The sequence below is a fragment of the Haliaeetus leucocephalus genome, unplaced genomic scaffold (assembly GCF_000737465.1).
Source record: "Haliaeetus leucocephalus isolate CR32 unplaced genomic scaffold, Haliaeetus_leucocephalus-4.0 Scaffold773, whole genome shotgun sequence".
Classification (NCBI taxonomy): domain Eukaryota; kingdom Metazoa; phylum Chordata; class Aves; order Accipitriformes; family Accipitridae; genus Haliaeetus; species Haliaeetus leucocephalus.
In genome coordinates, this window is record NW_010973209.1 from 1352358 (window position 1) to 1363508 (window position 11151).

The window sequence follows — 11151 nt, forward strand, 5'->3', positions numbered from 1 at the left end:
CTCAGCACAAAAATCTACCAGCAGAAATAAACGCTTTGTTACTGGCTCTCATTCTAGTAGTCTTAGGCGCCTCCAGAACAAACGAATGACTAATAATATCTGAACTTAGAGGACATTTAGCTCTAAGGGCTACAGACCGCCCTGCCAGCACACCTGCAATTCTAGTGAACCTCGCTGCAGCTGTGGAAGTACAGCCCATTCCAGGGCATTATTAGCTCCCTGGGTCTTCTCAAGCCATTGCGAGATAAAAACATCACTGTCTGTTTTATTTAATAGAAAACTAAGGCAGCTGATTTGAAGAGACACAGTTTATCCCCTCCAGAATAAATATAAGAAGCCTACAAAGAGACAAGAACATAGCTCGGGAGCCATCCCTCCAAGCCTCCTGCTCCCTTTCTCTGCGCAATGCCGGTGAAATCGTGAAATCGGTCACCCTGTTAAAACCATCCAGTCCCGCTAAGGAGCATAATCCACAGTTGAACGAAAGGGAGAGTCACAACAGGGCAGAAGTGGGCGACACAAATAAGCTCATGCAAATCAGGAGGAGAGGCTGAGCCAGGTTTGAATGGGAAGCAGAACAATGCCCTTGAAGGTCAACTTTTCTTCCTGAGGCCCTCTGAAAGCCAGAGAGCTCCTGCCTCCCCAACAAAAGTGCCATTGTATACATGATTTAAAAGCAGTTTAACTTCAACAGAAGAGTTCTATTGAAAAGAACAAATCACTAGGTATAAACGGCTGTGCTTTGTGAGGAAGCCTTTACAGCTCTAGGAAGTTGTAAAGGCTCCTGCAGCACCCATCGCTCCCCCGCTCCTGCCTCAGATCCCAGAGAGGAAAGACAACCGTGTATTTCACCTGCATTAAAACCCTTAAGCACTGTAATCAAATTTCAGCAGAGTCACACCATTTCAAACCAACCCCCAAAGCAATGAAGACCCCTGGTGACAAAGGTGCATCTCTCCAGTGTCACTCCTGCTCGCTAATACGCACAAAATTGAAATTCGGTGAGCAGCTTCGGAAGCTGGGACTCGGCAAAACAGAGATTTATGCAGCAATGCTTCATACAGGCAGACAGGGTATTCTTCAACCAGTCAACATGAGAAACCTCTTCCCAAGAACAAGGTTATACCATGCTATGCTTCATGATGTTTTAATCCTTTTAAACAGTGGAATACATCTGAATACCTGAAAACCTAAAATCACCAACAAACCCCACGTCTGCGTTCTCGGCAGTCGAACCCGAATCATTTAACAAAATGCAGAAGCACTGAGCATGACAAACTGTGGCTATGGGGGCTTTAATTAAAGGAATGTTTTCAGTTTGAGGGGTTTTTTTAATTGCACACAATAAATGAACAGATTGTGTTGACATGCCAAACAAAGTTAGGATAGATTTTGGTGGTATCCACCATCACAGTAAAGTAAGGGCTCATTTATCATCTCCTGTCAGCCCCACTCAGGAATAAATGGAGACAGAGTCTCATCCTGGCTTGTGTGGAATTTCAAAGCGTTAGCACCCTCGGGCTCCTGAGATAATGCTATTGGAGGTGATAGACCCGAGACAGATGCTTTTTACAACAGTCAAATAAACAGACAAATAAAGCAATTACTAATATGTACGTATTCATTTGAATCATTTCACAGACGCCGTATACAGTTCTTCATGAAGTACCTTGCTTGACTTAATGAAAAAGGAATCCGTCAGATAATGGGTTTAAAATGGAGAAAAATGCATCCAATTCCAGTACTGCAGAAACTCTACTAATGCTGGTGACCAGGTCACCAAGTGACTTTTGGGTGCCACCTCAGGCCTTAAAAAGAAAAAAAGGTGCAACCGATACACTCCTATGATCCAAGGATGTACTTCACTCGGTATTGATACTTGTTTACACAACTAACCAGAAAGGAGACCCAAATATTTAAAACACAATAAACCTGCTCTGCCATTAAGCCACTCAGTACAGGTTAAAATAATTGTCTTGTTTTCTGCATCATTAAGTAGACTCCTACAAACACACTCCCATAGTGTACCAGTGCAACAGTCCGAGGCACTGTCAGGGCAATGCCTGAGCAGGTTCAGTAACCAGAAATTCACTTATCAGCGGCCTGTTGGAACATTTACATGGTTCCTTGGTTAAACACAGTTTTTCCCGCACCGCTCTTCTCTGAATCACTGCCTACTCTGTAAGAGAGTTTCTCAGGCTAAACCAACTTCAGAGTTTTATACCTACGCATGAATGATTCACAGATAGGAGCTAGGCTTCTCCTGGGTGGGGAAGAAAAGAGAACAGCGAGAACATCCAAGCAGTCATCTCTTTGCTGACAGGTTAGAAAAAAGAACAAAAAAGCAAGTAGGTGTCTGATAAGAATAAGCTATCCTTATAAGCTGTAAGAGCTCAGGAGGCTGTCAGGTATGCTCTTTCTGCCAATAACAAAAAGAGGTGAAATGCTTTCTACTCTGCTTCCAAGTCCTCTGGCATCATTTGACCCGCAAACCAGCGATGCATCCTAAGAGAGATTTAATTTCTGATGCATTTTGGTTTAGATGAAGCTAGCACAGCAGTCCTAGTTTCTGGTAAGCACCTACACCAACGTTGCTACCAAGGATCCTGCAGAATAAATGTTTTCTGCTCCAAAACACTGGTCCCAAACCTTTGCTGTCCCACTGGTGACAGTACCAGCAATAGCAAGTGGTGTTCTGCTGCAGCGCAAGTAGTTGTCCTACACTCCTGCACCCATTTGCTGATCTCGAAAAACCCAGAATTAACGCATGCAAGTAAGTTAAGGAATCAAGGCGCAGGGTTTAGACCAGAAAAAAGTCTACAAGTTACAAACGAAGGAGATGTGGATAAAATAATTAGCCCTTTTCTACCTTTATTGTCCCGGCAATAAAGCGGGGATATGATAAATCTGAACCATTCACAGTCTGTGTCTCCATGTGAGGTGTTCAGGTCAACAAGTGTCACAGAAGTAAGTTCAGACCATAAAGCAGCATTACTACCAGACCATTTTAAACGGTTGCTATAGTCAGAGATGCTGCTGCGTTACCAACTGAAAGGCAAACAAAATTCCTAACATTTATCCATATTACTTTCCACCTCAGATTTAACTACTATAAAACAAATCATTTACCAAGAAATAGAGGCTTTCCTAGAAGGAGGAGGGGCTAATTTTCTGCAGAAAGGCAGGTCTGGCTAAGTATCCTGGCCTGAACAAGCAAAGACAAATTCTCCATCTAGCATAGTGAGACTGACTAAAAAAAAAACCCCAATCGAAATCCAAACAAAAATACTGCACCTGAGGTTGGACTACTTTTGAAGTTTTGCTGGCACAAATGTGTCAATTAGGAGTGAGAAAACGTATCGCACCCTCAGCTGACATAACTATGCTGGCCAAAGCCTTTATATATGATGGGAAGGGAGGGAAGAAAAAGGAATACTCATGCCAGGTAGTTTATTGTGGTTTTGGGCAACTGCCATAGTCTGTACCTCCCCAAGGAATGTTTATCAATCAAGCCGTGCCGTTGTTGCTATACCACCAAGCTTTTGTAGCGTAAGCGAGGCCCGAAGTTCCCCTGACATTGATAAAAACTATTAAATAACAATTACTTCACTAAAAGCAGGGCTCATTCACCCTAATGCCGCAGACTGAAAAGGCACTTTGGGATATACTTCACGGAGCTTGTTTACTGGAGAAATGTTTCAGCCATCAGCTGATTCAAAGTAGTTTCACGGCTGTTGTTCAGCACAATATGCTCTTCCTGGGTTACTTTGGGAACCCACTGGAAAGCTCACGGGGATCTCTTTGGGATATGCTGGGGTCTCCCGCGTCTTCTCCGACCCGCTGCCCTCCCCGGCCATCGCGGCACTCCTGTTGTGTTCCTGCACCTTTCTGCAAGGTCGCGCTGCCAGCTAAGTCACCGCAGCGACCCAGATTAAAAATAATCTGCTGCACTTGATGCTCTTACGGCAGGAGAGCATGAGCAGTTGGGGCAGCCCAAGGGAGGGGGCGGCCGAGCAAACCGCAGAAAACTGGACCTTCTTACGCTGAGCTCCCTGCCACAGCCAACGCGCTGCAGAACTATACCCTCAGCCTGCTGGCAAACGAGCTGAAGTCGCTGAGGCACAACCAAGCCATGGAGTGCCAACTTCTGATCCCTCCTGTGCCCGTAGAGATTTGACAGGGATGCGGTTACCCTGGATTTAGACCCGTAAGATTAGAACGCAGTCCAACGATACCATGTGTCCCGGCCCAAACTGCAGAAGCATCATGTCTGGGCCGTAAAACTCCTCCTGAGCCCATGTCTAAAATGTAATATTTAATTACAATTGCCCAAACTGTTGGCAAAAAAGGGAAAGGTAGGATGGAAAAGAGCTCCTGGCTCCTTGGCTTTGAATCATGGTGACCAACCAGGAGAGTCTTTTAATAAATGCAGCCTTTCTGTGTCCGCGGTATTATTTTGCGCATGCATTTTCCTTCCCTTTTCAGTATGAAAAACCCCACGACGCAAGGGCTCTGAGAACAAAATGCAATACAGCCAACCTTGCAGCCCTGGACAGCATCTCCCATCTCACACACCCTGCCTCTTTTCAAAGACCGGGGGAAACAAAGAACAGAAAAAAAGCAAACAGCAGATTTCAAGGCTTGCACATTTACGTGCACAAAAAAGGTAAGCGCTCACTCGGCAGACGTCCAGGCATACGGTGACCCTGCAACATATTCCGAACGGGATAATGGCACCTTCCTATAGGACACCCTCACAAACCCACTGCCTGTCCCCCTGCAACCTTCTTACACTTTGGCCTAAGGGAAAACAAACCCGTGATAAACAAATAAAGAACACCTGCTTTATCTCCTGTTGCTATCGACAATTTTTTGGTTTTGAACTCAGGCCTAGACAAAATCCTCTTCACAGGATTGCTGTCAGCAGCATGTTTTCTAAGACAGGGTTCATAAACTTTGACTCTACGAGAAAATCTTGGAGGGTGTACGCTGACCCACATTCCCAGCACATGGCCAGCGTGTTTGTTTCTCTTATTATTAACAATGATTTTACACGCTACAGAACCCAGCTGTCCCCTGCTGCGAGGAGAGCGCGGTGCTAAGGTCAAAAGCAAGAACATGTGTGGCTGCATAGTTTAAAATATATAAACAAACTGCTATATCCCGTCACAAAGTCAAAGATGGAAAAAGGTGCGGGAATGCTGTAAAAAAAAGCACAGCTAGGTACTACAAAACAAAAGTGAAATCCATCCTCTCTGAAGAGAGATTTACAGCAAGTCAAGCTAAAATTTTTCCAGGCTATTAGCCCCTAAAGACCCATTCTCCCGTAAAATTAAACTCTACTGCACGGAGAGAAAAAGCAGCAACAGACTCTTTTGAAGAAAGAGCAGTACCCGGAATCAGGAGATGAGAAGCCAGGGGTGGTTTTGCCACCTATTTCCTACGCTCTTGATTCTGCAAACCCCCAGGAACACATTTAACTCTGTGAGTGGACTGAGTTCAGCCAGTTCCCCACACAGCATCAGTTATCTCGGCCCCTCCTTAAAACCTCAGTAAATATTTTTAATATCCATCCCTTCACACTTCGAAAGACATGCTCTGTGGACCCACATCTTACTGAAGAGAAATTATACAAAGCCAAGAACTGAGTCACATCTCCCAGTTCTCTGTCATGTTCCTTAGCAACAAGACATTTTACTCCTTTCCTCCTGCCACAGCAGATTCTATTTTGGAAGCTAATTTATACAGCCCTAAACACTCAACCAGAATCTGGAACCATGCACCACCAAGCACCGTCCTTTAGTCCTTGAACAGGATGCCGGTTTTGAAGAAGGACCAACTAACACCACATCAATAATTGCACTAATCGCTACACTGGGCTCCCTCGCTGGTCATAAAGATTTTCAGAAAGAGATTTTAAAATTCCATAGATGTGAGAGTTTAAAAATATCCTTCTACTTCCAATAACCTTCACAAATGTCTACTTACTGATTTGCTCTATAAAGAAAAGAAAAATAAAATAAAAATGCTGTGTGCTTTTTGATGCTGCAGCGTTTATCTTGTGCCAGGCTGACATCAGTTAAGGCTGGCCTCTGTGTTATAAGAAGTCACAAAATACGTTAAAGGTGATTGATTTCAGTGTCATTAGATAAAAACCATTAAAATTAACTATGATGACAAGAATTAGCCAAGAATAAGCACATATTTCCAGCTATCACAAGAGCACCATAGACACGGAGAGTAAAGTAGGTCATTAAAACCGATAAGTGATGTTGCTGTCCTTATTTACAAAGTCTAGTAATAAGGAAGCTGCACGTATTCTTGTATCTGCCCAGGCTTCTGGAGCCATCCCTTGGGCAGTGTCTGTCAGCAATCATCTCAGCAAAACTGCAGCTCTTCCTTGTCCTTGCCACCCTCAGCCTTTGGCTCAAGTTGGGAGTACCGGCTTATTTTGGTTAGCATAGGAACATCTGGCATCAGAGATCGACCAGCTTGGCAACTCACTTGGTGCTTTTTCATGCCCAGATTATACAATAACTTCTGTCAGCTTCCACTGCATTTGAGTCCCATCAGTCCTCTTCCAGAGACAGAAGACTGCAAATTCAAAAGCTAACAGCATATCTGACCAGCAGCATTGACTGTTTTCAACATTATTTATTTAACTAAAATCACACATCTGTAGTGACACGCACAAGGATTATCTACAGTTTGAACTGTCTGGAGAAGGTTTCTTTATTTATGTCAATGAGAAAATGCGTACAAGAACCAGGAACTATTTACAATGGCAAAAACTCTTTCCGTGCTCTTCATTGCCAAATTCTGCCAAAATTGTGGAGTATTTATAATGGGATAAGAAAGGCAGCCGCAAGGTTAGTTAGATGCATATGTATGTCACCGACGTACAGATAGGAAAGTTTGATACCAAGAAATCCACAATACTTTCCAGGTTGAAGATACATCGGATCTTTTCATAGACTCTAAGGCCATAAGGGAGCACTAAGATAATATGACCTGACCTCCTGAACAAACAGACCACAGGACATGTCTGAATTAATTCCCTGAAGTACAGCACACCTACCCTGAGGGAAGCAGTATATGGTTAGGAGATACAAATCAGTTAGCTGAAGGCTAGCTGAGAAAGGAGAGAGGTTTCAAAGGTACAAGGGCTGACAAGGTCAATCTATTAATTCCATTAACATGTTTGAATTCTATTTGGGAAAAAAAAGAAGCACTGGTTAATACGGTCTTGGTGACAACGCAGCAGGGATGGGCTTCGGTTAGGTAACATGAGGGCCTCAAGGGCTTGCAATTGGAGGTGAGGAAATTATAAGAGATGAGGCTGTAGCTCAAAGGAAACCAGTTATCAGAGGCCAAAACTGGAAAACAAGTGGGAGTTGAAAACAAAACGATAGAGATAAGGGCATTTAGCACACAAAGCAGTAGCCGCAGCAGCTCAGGTGGCACAAAGAGGTCACAAGGCCAGCAGTGGGACTGGGAGACAAGGGGAGCAAACTGGAAAGCGTAGAGCTAGGAGAAAAACAGCAAAAGAGGCACTTGAAATATCTATTTTCTCTTTCATTCGTACTACGTTTTGCTAAATGTCTATGAGTTCCAGCAGAGTTTAATGCAGTCCTTTCGCTTATCTCGCTTACCTCCGAGATTAATGATCCTCTTGAAAAATAATGTTCTGACTCGGGTAACTATCTCGAGCAGAACTAAACATCAGATCTGCCCGTCAGGGAGACAGTGTTAGTCTTTCACCCACGTTCGCTTTGGGATATCGTGATCATTTGACCTTGCATGCCCAAGCACACACTACTCCCATACGTATGTGAGATCTTGACATGAAAATGTACTGAAGCCTCTGTGCGACACTAAATTCGCACTAAAGAGAACGTGATACTGGAACTTGAATGTATCTCTAATACTTATGCAATTTGTACAGCTTTTAAAAGAAACCCTATTTTAGAACACCACCAAAGGTGATGCACTGTGCCCCACGAAAGGCGTTACTGGTTAGCAGATTTCTTATCTCGAACCTCAAGTGACCCACTAGCATTAAGGACAACCAGGTAAGCATCATCATCCAAGTAAGCAGCAACATCAACCAGGTAACTGTGTGTTAGATACTCTCCAGATACTTGTAAATAAGGAAGAGAGGGGAGAACAATCAAGAGCCAAGATGCCACCTAACCCATTAGGTGACACCAGCACAGGTTCAACTGTACCTCAGGCTTCTCTGCCAGACCTTTCTCCAACTCAACAGCCTCCAGTGACGAAAATGCCACACATTCTCTGTTGGTAATTACTTGAGCTGCTACCTATCCTTACAGACGGAGTTTCTTAATGGCTGACCTCAGCCTCCCTTTAATACAACCTAACCCAAATGTTTGTTGTCCTGTCAACAGCGTCCATGGCTTCAGAGAAGTCAAGAATCGACTGTTCTCAAACTCATACTTATTTGAAGGCAAACTGCCTTTGCCCTCCCTTGTTCAAACACCAGCTGTACGCTGCATGCAGTATCTTTCCTTGATCGAAAGGCTTCAAAACAGCCTAAATGAAGCTGCAGCATGGCTGCTTGAGCCTCACCCACACTATTTCTGCTTCTGCTACAAACGGTAGCAGTGCTGCAGGAGATTTTCCAAAAACTTGACAGTAACCCAAGACAACCCTGAATAACGTCAAGTACTTTGGACACATGCACGCAGCCCAGAGCCTTCACTAGTCATTCAAACACAAATAATGCTTCAGCCCAATCCTGACATCAGCTAAACCGGGATAACCAGAGTGACTGCGGCAGTCAAGTCGCTCCAGTTTTGCATGGCAGCACGCTCAAGCTTGGGTGGTGGGAGGAGGCAAGCAATGAAAAAAGATCTGACATGAATCAACAAACAAGGAAAATTGAATAATTGGAAGCTCGGCAGATGGAGCCCAATCCTGGAGCAAGAGGGTGTTTGCTCTTACGCAAGGCCTTGGGAAGACACTGGGAAGGAACCTTTTTATTCCATCAGGATGGGACACGAGCAATCCACCTGGAATAAGGAGGAGACTCGGGTCAAAGCACACTACCTCCCTTTTCTTAAACCACACGGCACAGCCGTTACTTCAATCCTCGGCATACAGACTTTTCTGAAGTATGCGGTACTCCCAGTACGACAAGTAATGTTAGTGCTGCTCTCCCAATCCCTTCACGAAAGATGCCTATCTCCATTTTCACTAGCCAGAGGGCAGCTGTTTACAGCCCAGTCCAGCTCCTTTCAAATTACAGTGTCCTACTCTTCCAAGATTGTTATTGGTCTGGTTCTTTCTCTGTTTACGACCCTGACTTTCTAAATTGTTTATAATTCGGCTATTAAGACCTGCATTAAGTCCTGAGATGATTCTGCCTTTGGAAGCACAACTCCCACTCATCTGGAGTGGAAACAAGACAATGGACATCAGCCTCATTCACATTACAGTCACTTTATACAGCACCGGCAGGATACAATAGCTTTAAAGAGGATGAAAATGCCATCTTCCCATACATCCTCCTTACACAGCTAAAGAAGTGCAAAAAAGCTTTACTTGAAAATGAAAATTGGGCCCAACACATTTGGGGATTTGCAGCGAACTAAATCTGCTTTCTAAGACTTTGGAATGCAGATATTGTATTGTTTTGCCTGCTTTATTCTTTTCCTTTATCTTACCAGTCCAGAGCTTTGATTTCAAATGAGACTCTTTTATCATGCCTGTGTGGTGCCCAGAACAAAGGAGGATGGGGAAGAGTGGAAAGGGGAGGCCTCCTGTCTTCTCTGTCATAAATAATAAGATCCTGCAGGGCATTTAGTCCTTAAAATGGACTATAGCTTCTAGGAGGTTTTCTGAACAAATACGAACAGATGAGCCATGGCCACTTGCAAAGTGTCTACTAGGATCACGGTAACTACTCTCCCTGGGAATTTTATTTTTCAGAGTGTGCATTCACTGCCCTGGGGCTCCAGCAAACAAAGGACTAGCATTTTTAAACAGGAAGCCCTTTTCTCCTGAACAACAGCATCAATAATATTTATGCTTAAGAATGCATCCTATGTCCTCCGAGTGCCAGTCTGGGGAGGGAGGGAAAACAAAAAGATAAAGTGATATGCAAAAATCCATTGAAATTCAAATTCTAGACATTCCCATCTGTCAGCTGCCTCTTTGGGAGCTAGGTATAAATCTGAGCAGGAAGCACTGATCTCACATCTCTGCAACCCCGAGGACTGCGGGGGCATACTTGACTGCGCCGGAGGGGGCTCGCAAGCTGAAATTCTTTCTGCCCTGGGATTTGGGTGGGAATCCTCATACAAATCATCCCAGACATGAAAGAGGCTCCCTTTAACAGCTCCGGCTTGCTACGCACCCATGACCCTAGACTAAGTCCAATAAAATAGTTTACAACTATGGACCTAGTGAGTAGAAAGGCGCAATAGAAACCTGAAGTCAGAGATTAGGAAAAGGGAAACAGAAGCAAAACAATTAGCAACGGGGGGCTGGGGGAAGTACGCGGTGTTAATTAGTCTTGAGTTGGCAAGAGAAGCCAACCACCAAGCCAGGCAACCTGCCCACAGGCACAGATCCCCGAGGATCTTCTCTCCCAGCAGAAACAAACGGGTCCACAAGCGGCAGCCAGGGTGTCGGATGAGAGCGCACCGCTGGGAATTAACTGAGTAACAGGTACTTTTTCACCCAGCTAAAAACGTGATGTCAGGCTATCGCCCCACAGCAGAAGTCATTCAGGAGCCTCGACTGCCTTGCCCCGGCGTAAGAGCAGCTCTGCTCCAGGCACGATGTCGGCGTCGCAGCCTGGCATCGCTCTGCCCACCTTTTCGGGGAGGTCGGCGGGCGCCTTATAACTCCGGTACGTGCGAAGACACCTCTTGGCCAGCGAAGAAAAACCTTAATTCCGAGGCACTTAATTCTCCATAAACCGCGAATTAAAGAGCTGACAAGTTACTAAGCAACAAGTGGGGGGGGCAGGAACCTAAAAATACGCTGCGAGTCTTACATAAGAAAGACGCTAATGCGAGGCAGGGCACGGGGGGGGGGGGTGGGGGTGTTAATGATTAAAAAAAAAAAGAGCCTTTTCTTACCTTCCTCCTCTCCTCGCCGCCGGCCAGAGCACCTCTCCGGCGC

At 44.8% G+C, this 11151-nt stretch overlaps 1 protein-coding gene across 1 annotated transcript in view; it reads right to left on the bottom strand.

Moving 5' to 3' along the window:
• ARHGAP32 (Rho GTPase activating protein 32) overlaps nucleotides 1–11151 on the bottom strand; it is a 186292-nt gene that overhangs the window by 34772 nt on the left and 140369 nt on the right. The window lies entirely within an intron of this gene.